Raw genomic sequence first — 20,289 nt, 5'->3', positions numbered from 1 at the left:
TATGCGCGGCCTTCTCGGCTTTCAACTCTTCGGCCGCCTTCAAAGCAGCCGCATTACCAAACCTCGCTTGTTCCTTGGCTCGGGCAAGTTCAGCCCGCAAGGCTTCAATAGTGGAAGCTCCATCTGCAGTCACAACATATTAAAGATACTGGCATCATGTTGCTCTTACTATGTGGCATTTACTAGATAATGACACTTACCCTGTGCCTCGTCAAGCCTTTTGTTAACAAGCTCGATGTCGGCGTCTGCCGCATCCAACTGCCGTTTTAAATAGGCAAACTCGCTAGTCCGGCTAGCCACCGGAGCTTCCATCACCTGCACATAGAGGCAGTATGGTTATTACCTGGGAATATGATCCTCTGTTTGTCGTCGTTTCCGATGACAACCAGAGTCTCAGGGGCTACTATCTACACAGGGCACACCTAGCATGTGCAGGACTATCATACATTATTTTACGTACCTCAAAGCCTGTCAGTAGACTCATAAAAGCTCCATGCAATCCGCTTTTGGCGGACGAGATTCTCTCCATCACCGTATTCATCAGCACACGATGTTTATCTGAGATGGCCACTCGCCCCACCAACTCCCTCAGAACATCCGATCGCACACCAGACGGTGCCGGACTCTTTTGTCCGCTCTCTTTGGGAGCCGGACACTGGGAGCTTCGGGGGTCAACGGGATTATCTTCTGGTCTCACCGGACTCAGAGGGGCCCTCCGCGACGACACTTCGGGGTCGCCCGCTTCCGGAGCAGAGGAGTTCGAAGGAGGCGTTTCGCTCACCATCATCTCTGGAAGAAGATCCCCCGAAGACGAGCTCATTTGAGAGTGGCTAAGGCCCGAACTGCAAAGATATATGCGGCGGTTATTTTCTCAAAAGAAAAAGATGGCGTACCTGTACTATTAAAGTATTTCGGGTCACTTACGACTCGCTGGAGAATTGATCCCCCCGTGGACTTTGTGCGGCAAAAGCACCCCCCAAGGTAGGACCCTCTGTGGGAGACTTCTTCTCCCGTTTGGAAGCTTCGGCTTCCGAATCCCCGGGCGCAGTCCTTTTCCTCCTCCGGTCGTCTTCCTTCATGGAGACGCACGCTCCCTCAGTTAGAATGGGCAGCGTTGGGGGCCCGCGTCCGCCCGTATTATCCTCCCCAACATCTTCCTTCAAGGGCTCCGGGCAAGGTGCGACCTGGAGCATCTTTTCCAATATCGGATTGTCCAAACCCTCAAGGAGGGGGGCCGAACACCGAATCAACTTCGCCTTTGTTAGCCAGTCCTGGTCAAAAAGCAAACTCTTAGAAATAACTTCGTAACAAATGAGAGATAGTATGTTCGGCCGGAAGATTCCTTACCTGTTCGGCGGCGCGGTTACTGCTCAGGCCCATGTCCTCGGTGATTTCTGGACACTCTACCTGAGGTCCGAAGAATGACTTGTACATCTCCTCGTGCGTCAGGCCGAGGAAATTTTGAATGACACGCGGTCCCTCGGGATTGAACTCCCACAAGCGAAGGGGCCAGTGTTTGCAAGGCTGGACTTGACGAACCAGCATAACTTGTATTACCGCGACCAAACTAAAATCTCCATTGAAGAGATCTCGAATGCGGCTTTGCAGTATAGGCACGTCCTTGGCTGGACCCCAGCTCAGACCTCTGCTGATCCATGACATCAGTTGTGGTGGAGGGCCCGAACGAAAAACAGGGGCGCCCACCCACTTGGCACTTCTAGGAGCCGTGATGTAGAACCACTCCTGTTGCCACAATTCAGACACCTCTGGAATGGAACCTTTGGGCCATGGAGCTCCCGTCATCTTGCATATTGAGGCACCTCCACATGCCGCATGTTGCCCCTCGATCATCTTCGGCCTTACTTCAAAGGTCTTGAGCCACAGGCCAAAGTGAGGGGTAACCCGGAGGAAGGCCTCACACACGACAATAAATGCCGTGATATGGAGAAAGGAGTCCGGAGCTAGATCATGGAAATCTAGTCCGTAATAAAACATCAAACCCCTGACGAAAGGATCCAGAGCAGGGCCTAGACCTCAGAGGAAGTGGGAGACGAACACGACGTTCTCGTTGGGTTCGGGGGAGGGGACGGCCTGCCCTCGGGCAGGCAGCCGATGCAAAATCTCAGCGGTCAGATATCTGGCCTCCCTCAACTTTTTGATGTCTTCTTGTGTGACGGAGGAAGGCACCCATCGGCCTTGAAGGCTAGATCCGGACATGACTGAAGGTTCGGAGCACCTGACCTGAACTTTGGGCGTTTGAGCTTGAGGTGGGGGGAGGATTCGATTGAGCACGGGAGGAAAAAAATAAAAGCCTTGTCCCTTTATAAAGAGGGTGAATATCAAGCGTCCTCTCCGTGGCCGTTTGGACTTGCCTATAGTCTAGGACTCCTAGAAGCGGTGGGGTTACCCACGCCCGTATTGATGAGAATCCCGGAATAAGGGGACACGATCTCTACTTTAACAAGACGTGCCAAGGAAATCGCCTCGCATGACGCGCTGAGGTGGGATAATAAAACGATTCGAATAAAGGCTTGGCCATGGTGCGGTGTCACACTACGGAATACGTCAGCAGATTAGTTTTGTGCAAATACTATTCTCTCTATGGCAATATGTGGAAACTTATTTTGCAGAGCCGGACACTATCTTTGTGTTCAAAATCTTCTATGAAGTACTTGGAGGAGGAACCCGCCTTGCAATGCTGAAGACAATCTGCGCGCCGGACTCGTCGTCATTGAAGCCTGGTTCAGGGGCTACTGCGGGAGTCCTGGATTAGGGGGTGTCCGGATGGCCGGACTATACCCTCAGCCGGACTCCTGGACTATGAAGATACAAGATTGAAGACTTCGTCCCGTGTCTGGAAGGGACTTTCCTTGGTGTGGAAGGCAAGCTTGGCGATACAGATATGTAGATCTCCTACCATTGTAACCGACTTTGTGTAACCCTAACCTTCTCCGGTGTCTATATAAACCAGAGGGGTTTAGTCCGTAGGATAACATACAGAACAACAATCATACCATAGGCTAGCTTCTAGGGTTTAGCCTCTCCGATCTCGTGGTAGATCTACTCTTGTACTACCCATATCATCAATATTAATCAAGCAGGACGTAGGGTTTTACCTCCATCAAGAGGGCCCGAACCTGGGTAAAACTTCGTGTCCCTTGCCTCCTGTTACCATCCAGCCTAGACGCACAGTTCGGGACCCCCTACCCGAGATCCGCCGGTTTTGACACCGACAAGGGTGAATAGGCAACTAACAATTTTTAACTTTTCTTTACCAAATTAAACTTTGCATCAAAGTAGGTTGTCTAGACATGCAACTATGTGAGCAACCTATATAATGAAACAACGACAAGCACACGAGCAAGCAGGGGAAATAACACAAATAAGCTTGCACAAGTAAAGGTCTGAGATAACCAAGAGTGGAGCCGGTGGAGACGAGGATGTGTTACCGAAGTTCCTTCCTTTTGAGGGGAAGTACGTCTCCGTTGGAGCAGTGTGGAGGCACAATGCTCCCCAAGAAGCCACTAGGGCCACCGTATTCTCCTCACAACCTCACACAATGCGAGATGCCATGATTCCACTATTGGTGCCCTTGGAGGCGGCGAACAGACCTTTACAAACAAGGTTGGGGCAATCTCCACAACTTAATCGGAGGCTCCCAACAACACCACGAAGCTTCACCACAATGGAATATGGCTCCGCGGTGACCTCAACTGTCTAGGGTGCTCAAACACCCAAGAGTAACAAGATCCACAAGAGATTAGTGGGGGGAATTGAAAGTGCGTTATATCGACTAGAGGGGGGTGAATAGGCGATTTTTATGAAAGTCTTCGAAACGTGGAAGTTTCGAAGACAAACGATAGAAATAGACCTATTACCATGCAGCGGAAGGTAGACTACACTAGGCAAACCATAGTCAAGTATTCAATGAAGTGAAAGCACTATGACCTATAGCGGCTAGGTAGTTAGGATCAGGTAGGAAGATATTATGAAGCCAAACAGAATACGCAGTCACTCAGTGAAGACAAAATATAGTGCAATCATACAATGACTTCACAAGGACCAACAGTAAGTAAAGGGAAGGGAAGGATGAAACCAGTGACTCGTTGAAGACAATGATTTGTTAGACCAGTTCTAGTTGCTGTGACAACTGTACGTCTGGTTAGGGCGGCTAGGTATTTAAACCTGAGGACACACAGTCCCGGACACCCAGTCCTGAACACGCAGCTCAGGACACCCAGTCCTCACCGTATTCCCCTTGAGCTAAGGTCACACAGACCTCGCCCAATCACTCTGGTAAGTCTTCAAGGTAGACTCCCAAACCTTCACAGACTTCGTTCACCAGCGATCCACAATGACTCTTGGATGCTCAGAACGCGACGCCTAACCGGCTAGAGGATTCACAGTCCTCAAGTGTAATAAGTCTTCAGATCACACAGATAGGAAGACTTAAGTGATGCCTAACACTCTTTGGCTCTGGGTGGTTCGGGCTTTATCCTCGCAAGGAATTCTCTCTCAAAGGCTTCGAGGTGGGTTGCTCTCAAACAACAAAAGCCGTACTTTAACTCTGAGCAGCCAACCGTTTATGGTTGCAGGGGGTGGGCTATTTATAGCCACTAGGCAACCCGACCTGATTTGTCCGAAATGTCCTTGGGTCACTAAGGAACTGACACGTGTTCCAACGGTCAGATTTCAAACACACACGACAACTTTACTTGGGCTACAAGCAAAGCTGACTTGTCCGACTCTGGACAAGATTCGCTCTCATAGGCTTCACTCGAAGACATAGGTTTTGGTTAAGCATCACTTCAGTCATTCTGACTGGTTCTCTTGGACCCCACTTAACAGTACGGTGGTTCCTATGACTCAATAAAGAAGAAAAAAGAACTACGAAAGATCTAAGTCTTCGAGCTCCATAGGCTTCATGCGATGTCTTCTCTTGTCATAGTCTTCAATGTGAGTATCTTCACATACCACCTTTGACATCAATGTCTTCATACATTTTTAGGGGTCATCTCTGGTAGGAAAACCGAATCAATGAGGGACTTCTACCTGTGTTATCCTGCAATTCTCACAAACACATTAGTCCCTCAACTAGGTTTGTCGTCAATACTCCAAAACCAACTAGGGGTGGCACTAGATGCACTTACAATCTCCCCCTTTTTGGTGATTGATGACAAACTAGTTGAAGTTTTCAATAGGGAATATAATATGTGAAATTGTAAAGGATAAGGAATTGTCTTCATAAGTTGCAAGGGCTCTCCCTAAAGATGTGCATATAAGTAATTTGCTTTTGGAATGCAAATGCACATGGCAGGTTGTACTTGTGGAGATCCTCTTCAACTTATGATGACAATTCATTATGCATGTGAAGGTATGTGAAGATAATGACATGCATAATGGAAAATGGACGTCTGCAAAATGATCTAAGTGCGGAGTTTATCGTCGCACATGCGGAATTTATCATCGCATCACAAAGTAGCAAATAAGTAGCAGACAACCATCGAGTTTAAGTGTTACAACTCAAAGAACCAAATGTATCAAAACGAGAGTTGTAAACACTAGGCAAAATATAAAGCAACCGCCCATATGGACCCGCTTGAAGACTATCAAACTCATATGCTTCTCCCCCTTTTGTCAGTAAGGACCAAAAAGGTTTGAAGACATAGAGCATCTACTCGTTCCCATGAAGAGTAGGTGGAGCAGCAGGGTCGTCGGTGGTGTTCGGTGGTGCAGAAGAACTTGAAGCAGTGTCGAAGCGTGCTGAAGGAGGGGGCAGTGAAGTAGCATCGTCTTCATCCTCGATCACTCTGGCATTCACAGTTGCCGCAGAGGAAGAGAACTCAGAGTCTTCAAGAGATGGAGTTCGTTGCAGCACTGCCCTTCGAGGAGGTGTGGAGTCAAACTTGAAGCGTTCAGAGAAGCCATCCTCTTGAAGATCATCTTCAGAGCACATAAGCGTCAGCCCTTTCCATGTGCGTCGAGAGGTTTCATGGGCAACAAAGGCATTCTTGGTGGCAAGATTGTGAATGCGGTTGACATCCACCAAGAGGCTTTGCATTTGGCGCTTCAGCCAGTCATGATGCCTATCCTATTTCTGATGAAGAGCCACCAGAAGCTCTCGGTCATTGAGAACCCGAGATCGCTTCTTGGGTCGTTGGGCAATAGTGCTTTCGGTGGCTTCAGTAAGGGCACGATGAGTTGCACGTGTAGTTCCAGCCAGAGGATAAACACGAGTTAATGCTTCAACTCCTTCAATGTTCTGAGAGAAACTTTGATGCCCCGCATTCTGAAGACTAAGAGGCTCCTTGGCAGGCTCAGGATAAATGGCTTCAACAGACATATCCACATCAGGCAGAAAGATCCGATGATTGCGAGCAGATGGCTGATATGAGATAGCGGAGTGGAGTTTAATCAGCCGCATTATCCATGGAGCGTAGAACTTCAAGCCAAAAATATCAGAGCCTGATGCAGCAAGTTGGCGGATGAAGAAGTCTTGTGCATTGAAGCATTTGCCATGAAGAATATAGAAGACCAAAGTCTTCATTGCACCTTCCAGCTTGGCATGTGGAGAATGTCCTTTGATGGGCCAGAGAGTTCGCCTGATGATGTGATAGATAGTCCTTGGCAGATACTCAAGGTCTTCAACAAAGAACTCCTTAGGATATGCAGCATCTTGTGGCAAGGGCTTCATCATACTGAGCATCTGACTCATGTTCAGTTCAGGCTTCTGAAAGATGTTCTCCATAGCTTCACTGTGAAGCTGACAGCCAGGTTCATAGAGGTCTCTAGGAGTGGGCAGACCAGTGAGCTCAATGATATCAAAGGCTTTGGCTTCGTGATGAACATTTCCTTTCATCCACTCCAGGACCCAAGTCTTCGGATCTCTGTTGTAGCCACTCTTCATTCCAGTGCTCTTGGTCGGTGACAAAAGGCAATAGTCCAACCTCTTTGAAGCAATCCAGAGCTTCTTCCAGACAGGGCAGACCAGCTATTGCTTCGGTGTCAAGATGCTTATGTGGGAAGATGCGACCTTGATTGTACAGAATGCAGGAGTAATAGCTTCGCTGTGGATAGCTCCAGAACCGATCAGAAGATATTCGTTCCCTTGAGTAGGGGTTCTTGGAGCTGTTGAAGAAAGTGTTGTCTACTTTAAAGCCGTTGACATTGAAGGATCCAGGTGCTGATGCAGGACCTGGAAACCTGGGCAACCTTGGAATTGGCTTCTGTACCTGAGGCATGTGCTCAACATGATAGTCAAACTGAGGACCAGCAGCAGGCACAGGAGCAGGAGCAGTAGCATCATTTGCTTCACTGACTTATGGCTCATTGGTTGGTGCAGGCTCCACATTTGCTTCAGCCATGACAACGTCATTGGTTTCATTTGTTTTGGTGGTGGCAGCCTCAAGATTCTCAACCTCCACTTGATGAGCTGGAGGGTCGGTTACAGTCACGTTCTCCTCGAGAACAGCTTCTTGGTGAGACAGGGGTGTAGCAACCCTTGGGGTTTCTTCTTCATCGGCTGATGAAGCCGGAACATCTTCAACAGCTTTAGCTTCAGATTCAGAGACTGGAGGCCTTGGTCCTTTGCGACGCCTGCGTAACGCTGGCGACGCTTTTGGAGAAGGAGTTGGCTAGGCCTCAAGGTCATCTTCTTCTTGTTCTTGTGGGTGATCAGCCCATGATGCATCCTGAGCAATTGGCGTCAGAGGACGACCAATGCTGATGAGTTCACTGTGCGTAAGCACAGGCGATGATACCTATTGGTGCTCGATCGGAGGAAGAACTGCATCATCTTCAACATGGTCATGGTGACCAATGTCTTCAACAGTAGTGGGATTGGTTGCTGGAAAGTCTTCAGCTTCATGAGCCTCTGTGGAAGCAGGCTCATGGACAGTCAGTTGGCGCTCTTGATGTTCAACGGCAGGGCAAACCATGGAGATGGGTTCAATAATTAAGGGCTCTGTGGGAGCAGCCTGTTCCTTCTTGGTCTTCCGCTTCTTCTTGGAGGGATCAGCATCAGAGGCTTCAGAATGTTTCCTCTTTCTGGTTTCAGCCTCAGCAGTCCTTGTCTTCTTCAGTTCTAAAGCGGTAGACCTGGCTTTTGGCTTCGAGCCAGTCATGCTGGTTGGGAAGACAATGGGATGTGCTTCCTGCCTTGGTGCGTCGGGTTCAGCCATAGCGGGCTTCTTCTTCTGCTTTGCAGCCATCCCGGGGTCGATGCCTGGACGACCAAGGGCCTTGCGCTTCTCAGCCTCATTGTAGGCTTGCACACTCTTGTCAGCCAGGACCTTCATGCGCTCACGAGAACCTTGAGCTTCTACACATTTCTTGAGAAAGGCTTCTTTGAGCTCGTGCAGCATGATCTTGAAGTTTTTCACCTCTTGCATGCTGAGCTTGGCCATATGCTTCTTGAACTGAGCTTTCTCAAGGTCAATCTTTTGCTTCAGTTCGACGATGCGCTAAGCTAGAGCTAGCTCTGAAGCAATGGCGCCATGGAAGGCGACACTGAGGCCAATTGGAAGTTGCAGATCTTCGAAGCTGAGGTTGGGCGTGTCAAACCACTCATCAATGAAGTTGTGGATGACTGCCACGTCAAAGAGAGGCAGATCATTGAAGATTTCTGCTTCTTCTTTGCTCTTGATCAGTTGCTCAAGAGCATCATCTGCAAGATCTTCATCACTGGACAGATCAATGGCATCGTTGCGCAGAATAGCAGCAGCAGTCAGTTCTTGGCTGGTGTGTGGCAGAGGCATCTTGACTTTCTGGGGCTTGGAGATGCGTGACAGATTTTCAAACTGCACACTGTCTTCAGGAGGTGCAGTAGCCAGTGGCTTCGCCCGTGAGATTTTTGGTGTTGAGGCAGGCTTTGAAGCTTTAGGCTGCTTTAGTTTCTTTGGCTTCGGCGCTGCAGGCGCTTCATCTGATTCAGTGTCAGCTGCAGGCTCATCCACGGCTGTCCCTTGAACCACGATATGAGTGATGAGACCTTCCAGGTTGTAGAAGGGCCCAACCAGATTGGGTTCAGCTTCGCGGGTGCCATCGGCACGGGGAGCAGAGGGACCAGTGTTGAAGTCTAGTCCCAAAGACTTCTTGTTCTCCTTCGCCGAATTCTGGGCAAACTGGAAGTTGCGCTTGAACAGATTGTCGTCTCGACACCATAGCAGTGACGATGGGTCAGCATCCGTAGGCTGTGGTCCACGGACCATGCAGGGATAGAAGCTTTGTTCAATGGCTTCATCTCTGGACCTGGGTTGAAGATTTTTGTAGAGGATGTCTCCCCAAGGTCGCTTGATGGCATTTTTCTCAGCATATTCCTTTGTCACAAATCTGTACTTGAACCACTGTTCTGCCCAATATCGTCGAATCCATTGGATTCGTGTCTTGCGCTGATTGTAATCCTCTTCAGGATCTGTCTTGTAAAGCTCTGAGAGGTCATCAGGCAAATCACTTGATGTTCCCCCACGACGCTGCCTGCCACCCTTCCTTGCTGATTTCTCTGCAGCCATGAACTTCAAACTGAATGGCTTCAACACGTTCAAAGGCTTTAAAGGCTTTCGCTTGCTGGACAAATAGGAACTGGCTTCGGGAGAATTTATATGATACTGTAAGAATTCTGCAAATGAATGCAGACTATGAGAACCAAGGGATTCTCCCACGGACATGTACCTGTGACAGCATTAAGGTGCAAGGGAAGGGGAAGAGGTCATATGCATTCTCAGAAGATTTTGAAGATAAATCAGTTTAGAAGACATTGACCTCATCATGCGAAGACATTCACTCATAGATAAGGAGTTGGTTCCAGATTTGTACGAATCCATGGATCAGTACAAGTGAGGAATCTAACTACTTTGTGAAGCATAAGTGAACATACTAGGCACAATATGAGATGCAGTATGAAGTGGATCCAACATGTGTGAACAAAAACCACTTGTGGTAGAAAGTGACGAATCTGTAGGATCAAAGGGGCCGTAAAAAGGAGGTTTTTATTTACCACACAAGGAACTGCTAGGCGGAGTGGAAGAGGAGGCTGAGCGGTTCGATCGTCCGTGCCCTAACTTGGCGACGGAGGACACCTACGGCGATGGCGGAAAGGACGATGTCCGCGGTCGGCGTGAAGACGGCGTCGGAGAGGTTGCGGCAGCTAAGCGCTTCGTCACCGGCGTCGTCGAGGGCTAGCGGTGGCGCTAGGGTTCGTGCGAGAGTGAAAGAAGAGATAATGACTGTGGTGTGGCGTGTATTAATAGGGACAGGGGCGGCTCAGTGTTATTACACAAGTGCCCCTGGCGATTCACATCTGAGGAAAACGTGGCCATCATGCAGCATATCAGAGCTTGTTCCACGTCCCACGCATGCCTGGATTGTCGGGTGGTCGTTCCCACTTCTCTGGGTTTCAGGTGAAGGAATTAGCATTGAAAGCGAGCTTAATGTTTGTCTCTGTATCTTCTGCTGACAAGGACGCATAGAAGACATTTGACAGTTTCAAAAGAATGCATACGATTTGGAGAGATACAGTTTGAGATAGAAAGCATAGAGAGGTTAGGGTCCGATCACATTCACTTAGTTCAAAAGATTCAACAAGAAGACCTAGCTATAAGTGAATGTTGTAGAGGACAGAACACTAGTATATATATATAATCAACATAGTGAAGATAATCATGAAGACATGTTGAGATTGAAGCCAAACCAAATGTGAAGACATAGCAAATGTAACGCCATGAGTGAAACACTTCAAACAGAACATTTGGTGGTGGCGTTACCCACCGTATAGGAAGTATTAGACCCAGACACGGCGCACAATTATCTGGCGCTCCGAAGTCAAATTCCTCATTAATGTATTCACACTTAGAATGCATGTCTTCATTGATTGAAGATACACTTTACTTCGTGTGTTGCACATCTAAGTCATCAATATGCATAATGTTAGGATGTGTGCCTGATCACAGGACATTTGAGGATTCCAAGATATTTAGCTCACACCGTAACTTGCAAAATCTCTTCTCATCCAAGGGTTTGGTGAAGATATCTGCCAATTGCTCTTCAGTGTTGACGTGTATGATATCAATATCTTCCTTCACAACATGATCTCTGAGAAAGTGATGACGAATCTCAATGTGCTTTGTCTTTGAGTGCTGAACTGGGTTGTTGGCAATCTTGATGGCGCTTTCGTTGTCGCAATAGAGTGGCACTTGCTTCAGATGAATGCCATAGTCTTTGAGTGTTTGCTTCATCCACAGAAGCTGAGCGCAGCAAGATCCAGCAGCAATGTATTCAGATTCAGCAGTGGAGAGAGATACACAGTTCTGCTTCTTTGAAGACCAACATACAAGTGATCGTCCCAGAAAATGACATGTGCCTGATGTAGACTTGCGATCAACCTTGTCACCAGCATAATCAACATCCGAGAATCCAACTAGATCAAACTCTGAGCCCTTTGGATACCATAATCCTAGAGTTGGGGTGTAAGCCAAATATCGAAGAATTCGCTTCACAGCTAAGTGATGCGATTCCTTTGGTGCCGCTTGGAATCGAGCACACATGCAAACACTAAGCATAATATCTGGCCTAGATTCACATAGATAAAGTAAAGAACCAATCATGGAGCGGTATACCTTTTGATCGAACTCTTTACCATTGTCGTCAGGACCCAGATGATGTTTGGCTGGCATTGGCGTCGTGAAGCCTTTGCAGTCTTGCATACCGAACTTCTTCAGGCAATCTTTGAGATACTTCTCTTGAGATATAAAGATGCCATTGTGTTGCTGTCGTATTTGAAGACCAAGGAAGAACTTCACCTCTCCCATCATGGACATCTGGTATTGCTCTTGTATCATATATCCAAATTCTTCACTGTATTTCTGATTGGTGCAGCCGAAGATAATGTCATCCACATATATTTGGCACACAAACAGTTCACCATCATATGTCTTCGTGAAGAGAGTGGGGTCGAGGGAACCAGGTGTGAAGCCTTTGCTCTTCAGGAAGTATTTGAGTGTGTCATACCAAGCCCGAGGGGCTTGTTTGAGGCCATACAGTGCCTTGTTGAGCTTGTATACCATGTCAGGATGTTTTGGATCTTCAAAGCCAGGAGGTTGTGCAACATACACTTTTTCTTCAATCTTGCCATTGAGAAAAGCGCTCTTCACATCCATTTGATATAGAAGTATGTTATGATGATTTGCATAGGCCAGCAGTATGCGTATGGCTTCAAGTCGAGCCACAGGAGCAAATGTTTCATCGAAGTCAAGCCCTTCAACTTGAGTATATCCTTGAGCAACAAGACGAGCTTTGTTTCTGACAACTTGACCATGCTCATCTTGCTTGTTGCGGTATATCCATTTGGTGCCTATTATATTGTGCTTCCGAGGATCAGGACGCTTAACCAGTTCCCATACATTATTCAGCTCAAACTGTTGAAGCTCTTCTTGCATAGCTTGAATCCATTTAGGTTCCATGAAGGCTTCTTCAACTTTCTTGGGTTCTGTTATTGAGACGAATGTGAAGTGCCCACAGAAATTTGCTAGCTGTGTTGCTCTTGAACGAGTGAGCGGACCGGGTGCATTGATGCTATCAATTATTCTCTCAATCTGCACTTCATTGGCAACACGAGGATGTAGAGGGCGAAGATTTTGTTCTTGCTGATCATTGTCATTGTTAGAGGGATTATGTGCACCCAAGTATATCTAGAATAATCATCAACAATGACAAAGCCATAGAGACAAGCAGTAGTAATAAGAGTTGAGTAATGAGTGGGACCGAAAAGATCCGTGTGGAGCAGTTCAAAGGGTCGAGTTGTTGTCATGATTGTCTTCGAGGGATGCTTGGCCCTTGTCATCTTTCTTGATTCACAGGCACCGCATAAGTGATCTTTCTTGAACTTGACGCCCTCGATGCCTATGACATGCTTCTTCTTTGCAAGGGTGTGGAGGTTCCTCATGCCAGCATGCCCTAGCCTCCGATGCCAGAGCCAGCATTCAGAAGCTTTTGCCAGAAGACATACGGCAAGTTGTGGTCCTGCTGAGAAATCTACCACGTACAAATCATCTTTCCTATACCCTTCAAAACACTAGAGACTTGTCAGATTCCATTAGAACAAGGCAACGATATTTTCCAAACATCACGATCATGTTTAAATCGCAAAGCATTGAGACAGACATTAAGTTGAAACCAAGGGATTCAACAAGCATGACTTTATCCATGTGTTGATCCTTTGAGATTGCAACTCTACCTAGACCCAATACCTTACTTTTACCAGTGTCAGCAAATGTGATGTGACTCTTGTCGGATGGACGTAAGGTTGAGTCCATAAGAAGGCTTCTCTTGCCAGTCATGTGATTGGTACACCCACTATCAATAATCCATTCTGAAGCTGCTGGTGTCGTACCCTACAGTACAGTTAGGGGGATAGGCTTCACGAAGAGAATTGTGAAGCAAAAACATTTGATGAACCAGTGGGTTATGAAAGCTTAGATCGAGATTTGGACTGATAGGGCGAGTAGCAAGCGATTCAGGAACAAAGTACATAATAAGACCATTTGGGCATTTGATCTTGCGCCCTACAAGATGTTTAAGGTCCCCAGCAATAGCGTCAAACGATTTTGGTTTTCTGCTGGAGACCCTTCCCTGCAAAAGAGAGTTAGGCTTTCTTAGCCACCCACATCTTCAAGGGTGGCTTAGAAGCAATAAGTCTAAGTGCAGCATCTGAGAACTTTGGCTTTGGAGCCCTAGCAAAAAGTCTTGCAAGAGGACAATAGTACTCATAAGAATAAGCAGAATAGTTCTTGGTCTTATGAACATGGCGGTTTGATGAACCGCGCTCATATTCATAGGCCTAAGTATGGCTTCCCTGCAAAACATTTGCGTTAGTGCGACTCAGGTGAGTCCTCTGTCTGTATGAAGCCTTTGGACCATATGAAGCCTGTGGTCTGGGGTTTATCTTCTTCACCTGTGGTGTCATGATGACATTCACAGGAAGATTCTCCAAACACCTTTTCGGCACCCAGATCTTCTTCATAGGCGGTCCATCCCTGCAGTTAGTACCAATATACCTGGCAAACACTTCACCATTCTGATTCTTAAACAGTTTATAGTTTGCATCAAAGGATTCATCAATAACGATGGGATTAGCACAAGTGAATCCAGATAGGGTGGATGGATCCACTGAGGGTTCCTTTGCAGCAACCCATGTGGTTTTGGGGTACTGCTCAGGTTTCCAGTAAGAGCCATCAGCATTCATTTTCCTTTCGAACCCAACACCCTCTTTCCTAGGGTTTTGGTTCAGGATCTGCCTTTTGAGGACATCACATAGTGTCTGATGCCCTTTGAGACTTTTGTACATCCCCGTTTCAAGCAGTGTCTTCAACCTAGCATTCTCATCAGCAATAGCAGTGGTATCCTCAGCAGAGGGGTTAGTTACCACATCAACAGTTGAAGATATTGCAATAGTAGCAGCAGTAGAACATTCAGCAACAAAGGTAGCGTTATCACGCTCAATGCATTTAAGACATGGTGGTTCAAATCCTTCCTGAGCGGAACTGATCTGTTTGGCACGAAGTGACTCATTTTCCTTTTGAAGATCTTCATGAGCCGCTCTCAATTTCTCAAGATCTTGCTTCCTTTGAAGATAATCATAGGAAAGCCTTTCATGAGTTGTTGTGAGCGTTTCATGACGACTTTCAAGTTCCTCATACTTAACATGAAGATTTTTTATGTCTTTAATTAAGGACTGAGATCAAGTCATTTCAGCGTCTAATAGATCATCGCTTTTGTCTAATAGTTTTTGAATATGTTCCATAGCTTTCTGTTGTTCAGTTGCAATTTTAGCAAGTGTTTTGTAGCTGGGTTTGGAATCACAATCAGAGTCATCTTCACTAGATGTTTGATAGTGAGTAGTGCGTGTGTTTACCTTGGCACCGCGTGCCATGAAGCAGTTGGTAGGAGCGGAGTAGTCCTTGTCATTTGCATCGGTGTCAGTGATGAAGTCGTTGTCTTCAGTGTTGAAGATGGACTTGGCAACGTATGTTGTAGCCAGACTCGCAACGCCAGAATCGGACTCCTCCTCAGACTCCATCTCCGCCTCCTCAGAAGCAGACTCCTCCTCTGAATCCATTTCCTTGCCAACAAACGCACGTGCCTTGCCAGATGAGCTCTTCTTGTGTGATGAAGACTTGGAGGAAGACTTGGAAGAAGAATTTGAGTATTTCTTATTCTTCTTGTCGTCAGAGTCATACTCCTTGCTCTTCTTCATCTTCTTGTTCTCATTGTCCCACTGTGGACACTCAGAGATGTAGTGGCCAGGCTTCTTGCACTTGTGACATGTTCTCTTCTTGTAGTCATGAGCAGAAGCTTCATCATTCCTTGAGCTTGACCGTGAAGACTTTCTGAACCCTTTCTTCCTGGTGAATTTTTGGAACTTCTTCACAAGCATAGCAAGCTCCTTTCCAATGTCTTCAGGATCATCAGAACTGCTGTCAGATTCTTCTTCGGATGAGGAGACAGCTTTTGCCTTCAAGGCACGAGTTCGCCCATAGCCGGGACCGTAGATGTCTCTTTTCTCAGAAAGCTGAAACTCGTGTGTGTTGAGCCTCTCAAGTATGTCAGACGGATCGAGTGTCTTGAAATCAGGGCATTCTTGAATCATCAGGGCTAGGGTGTCAAACGAACTGTCAGTGATCTCAGGAGTGTCTTGACGACTTCATGCTTGGTGATCTTAGTGGCGCCGAGGGCTTGAAGCTCATTTGTGATGTCAGTGAGTCGATCAAACGTGAGTTGGACATTCTCATTGTCATTTCTCTTGAAGCGGTTGAAGAGGTTGCGAAGGACACTGATTCTCTGATCTCTCTGGGTGGAGACGCCTTCGTTGACCTTGGAGAGCCAGTCCCAGACTAGCTTGGGAGTCTCCAACGCACTCACACGGCCATACTGTCCTTTTGTCAGATGACCACATATGATATTCTTGGCAGTAGAGTCCAGTTGAACGAACTTCTTGACATCAGCAGTAGTGACACCTTCTCCAGCCTTGGGAACGCCGTTCTTGACGACATACCATAGGTCGACATCAATGGCTTCAAGATGCATGCGCATCTTATTCTTCCAGTAGGGATATTCAGTTCCATCGAAGACGGGGCATGCAGCAGAGACTTTAATTATCCCTGCAGTCGACATAGCTAAAACTCCAGGTGGTTAAACCGAATCACACAGAACAAGGGAGTACCTTGCTCTGATACCAATTGAAAGTGCGTTATATCGACTAGAGGGGGGTGAATAGGCAATTTTTATGAAAGTCTTCGAAACGTGGAAGTTTCGAAGACAAACGATAGAAATAGACCTATTACCATGCAGCGGAAGGTAGACTACACTAGGCAAACCATAGTCAAGTATTCAATGAAGTGAAAGCACTATGACCTATAGCAGCTAGGTAGTTAGGATCAGGTAGGAAGATATTATGAAGCCAAATAGAATACGCAGTCACTCAGTGAAGACAAAAGATAGTGCAATCATACAATGACTTCACAAGGACCAACAGTAAGTAAAGGGAAGGGAAGGATGAAACCAGTGACTCATTGAAGACAATGATTTGTTAGACCAGTTCTAGTTGCTGTGACAACTGTACGTCTGGTTAGGGCGGCTAGGTATTTAAACCTGAGGACACATAGTCCCGGACACCCAGTCCTGAACACACAGCTCAGGACACCCAATCCTCACCGTATTCCCCTTGAGCTAAGGTCACACAGACCTCGCCCAATCACTCTGGTAAGTCTTCAAGGTCGACTCCCAAACCTTCACAGACTTCGTTCACCGGTGATCCACAATGACTCTTGGATGCTCAGAACGCAACGCCTAACCGGCTGGAGGATTCACAGTCCTCAAGTGTAATAAGTCTTCAGATCACACAGACAAGAAGACTTAAGTGATACCTAACACTCTTTGGCTCTGGGTGGTTAGGGCTTTATCCTCGCAAGGAATTCTCTCTCAAAGGCTTCGAGGTGGGTTGCTCTCAAACGACAAAAGCCGTACTTTAACTCTGAGCAGCCAACCGTTTATGGTTGTAGGGGGTGGGCTATTATAGCCACTAGGCAACCCGACCTGATTTGTCCGAAATGACCCTGGGTCACTAAGGAACTGACACGTGTTCCAACGGTCAGATTTCAAACACACACGGCAACTTTACTTGGGCTACAAGCAAAGCTGACTTGTCCGACTCTGGACAAGATTCTCTCTCATAGTCTTCACTCGAAGACATAGGTTTTGGTTAAGCATCACTTCAGTCATTCTGACTGGTTCTCTTGGACCCCACTTAACAGTACGGTGGTTCCTATGACTCAATAAAGAAGAAAAGAGAACTACGAAAGATCTAAGTCTTCGAGCTCCATAGGCTTCATGCGATGTCTTCTCTTGTCATAGTCTTCAATGTGAGTATCTTCACATACCACCTTTGACATCAATGTCTTCATACATTTTTAGGGGTCATCTCTGGTAGGAAAACCGAATCAATGAGGGACTTCTACCTGTGTTATCCTGCAATTCTCACAAACACATTAGTCCCTCAACTAGGTTTGTCGTCAATACTCCAAAACCAACTAGGGGTGGCACTAGATGCACTTACAGGAATCGAATTTCTCTTGGTGGAAGTGTAGATCGAGGCCTTCTCAGCCAATCCCTAGAAAATCAACAATGGAGCTTAGGGTTGGAAGAGGTGGTCACCACAGAGAATAAGATACCCCTTATATAGTGGAGAGAGAAATCCAACCGTTATCCACTTAACCAGCCCGCGATAAGCGGTACTACCGCGCCTGCCAAGCGGTACTACCGCAAGGCCTTACGGTACTACTGCACACCCTTGCGGTACTACCGCAAGGCAGGGTTGGACAAGCCTGGGAAGGCCGTGGACAGAAAAACGTCCGTGGCAAGTTCCGCTGATAACCAATTAGTGCAAAAAGTCCGACACGGTACTACCGCTGAAGGCAAGCGGTACTACCGTGCGGGGAGCGGATGTAAAAAATTACATCCGCTCCTACTTCCGCTACTGGTGTTGTGCCGGTCCAGGGCTCACGGTACTATGGCTCCCAAGGAGCGGTACTACCGTGACCACCTGCGGTACTACCGCAAAGGCATGTGGTACTACCGCTCCGAAGAGTAGTACTATCGCAAGCCTCAGAATAGAAACAGATAGGAAGACTTCTTTTGCACAGACAAGAAGAAACGAAGGATGCTCCAAGGTGCTAAAGGAAAGGCGGTGCAAAGAGGAGTAAATGTGTACGTCATGATTCCACCCAAACCTTTCCAAAGCGGACCCCCTCTTAATAGTACGACTTTCCTATGACTCAAATCCACCGAAAAAGGAACGTAGAAAAACGCCGTCTTCAATAATCTTCGAGGGGCTCCTAACCGTCTCGTGCCTAGTCATGAAATATCTGAAATACTCGAGACATACGATTAGTCTGCAAATGCATTGTCATCAATCACCAAAACACCTTAGGGATAAATATGCCCTTACACGTGTCTACGGCTTTGGGAGGCATTCCGATCGGTCGGGTAGTGACAACCTTTCATGGAGGAAAGATGGGAGTAGGTCGGGAGGAGTGGGAGTAGTGGAAAAGGGCCCGGAGGTGACTAGCCCTAGCAAAGTGCTGGTGAAGGAGGGGAACCCGAGGAAGATCTCATTCACTGATAAACCCACTGAGACACGCCGGGATGAGGCTGCACCAAGTTCTCTTGTGATTAAGGAGAAAGAAGAGGCCGGAGAGGATGGTGGAGGCATGGAGGTAGATTGGGGCAACAATGGAGAGAGTGGCGATGATTGGTAGCATGGAGCAGGAAGCAGGGGGAGAGGGAGTTAAGGGCGGCAAGGGAGGTAAAGGAAGGGAACTAGGAACGTTCAAGAGGAAAGGAAGAGCTAGAAAGGAGGGAGGAGTGGCTACGTCTCAACTAGGAGCTGGGGATAGAAGGAAGAGATCGCATGGGGAGGAGGAGGAGGTGGATGAGGCGGGTAGGGAAACAAAAAAGGAAAGGAGGAATGAGGCATACATGGGCGAGGAAAAACAGATCGCATCGATCAGCAATACATCGGCCGGGCTACAAGAGCAGCCCCGCCAGGAGCCATGAAAATAATAAGTCGGAACTGCCGGGGACTTGGGAACGTCCCGGCAGTTCACGCACTCCTAGACCTTGGGAGAAAGGAGGATCTCGACATTCTGTTTTTGGAAAAAACTAGACTGACAGCGGAGGAGATGGAGTGGCTAAGGTGGAAGCTCGGGCTCGCGAGCATGGTTGCGTGGAATCCGGAGGGGAGGAGTAGGGGGGTGGCACTGTTTTGGAGAAGACGGGTACATGTAAATATCAGATCAATGGGAAGGAGACATATAGATGCAGATGTGATGGCCGAGAAGGGTGTGTGGAGGCTAACGGGGGTGTATGGAGAATCGCAGTTGGATAGAAAGGTGGAAACATGGTGGGTTTTACGAACGCTAAAGCAGCAACACCAAGATGGGAGGGCGTGGCTGTGTCTTGGCAACTTTAATGAAATCTTGAGTAATCATGAGAAAGTGGGAGGGGTACCAAGAAGCCAAGCTTATATGGACCGATTTAGGGAAGCCCTCACTTTATGTGATTTGCAAGACATAGGCTTTGAAGGTGACATGTTTACGTGGAGAAACCATAGCAAGGACAGCACAACTTACATATGCGAGAGGCTGGATCGGGTGGCAGCAAATGATGAGTGGTGCTTGATACGTCTCCAACGTATCTATAATTTTTGATTGCTCCATGCTATATTATCTACTGTTTTGGACTATATTGGGCTTTATTTTCCACTTTTATATTATTTTTGGGACTAACCTATTAACCGGAGGCCCAGCCCAGAATTGGTGTTTCTTGCCTATTTCAGTGTTTCAGAGAAACAGAATATCAAATGGAGTCCAAACGGAATAAAACCTTCGGGAACGTGATTTTCTCACCGAACGTGATCCAGGAGACTTGGACCCTACTCCAAGGAGTCAAAGAGGAGGTCACGAGGGTGGGGGGCGCCCCCCTAGGGCATTGCCCCCCTGCCTCGTGGGCCCCTCGGTGCTCCACCGACGTACTCCTTCCTCCTATATATACCTACGTACCCCCAAACGATTAGAATAGGAGCCAAAAACCTAATTCCACCGCCGCAACTTTCTGTATCCACGAGATCCCATCTTGGGGCCTGTTCCGGAGCTCCTCCGGAAGAGGGCCATCATCATGGAGGGCTTCTACATCATCCTAGCCCCTCCGATGAAGTGTGAGTAGTTTACCTCAGACCTTCGG

The sequence above is a fragment of the Triticum urartu genome, chromosome 7, assembly GCF_003073215.2.
Source record: "Triticum urartu cultivar G1812 chromosome 7, Tu2.1, whole genome shotgun sequence".
NCBI classification, from domain to species: domain Eukaryota; kingdom Viridiplantae; phylum Streptophyta; class Magnoliopsida; order Poales; family Poaceae; genus Triticum; species Triticum urartu.
This window is presented reverse-complemented; position numbering follows the sequence as displayed.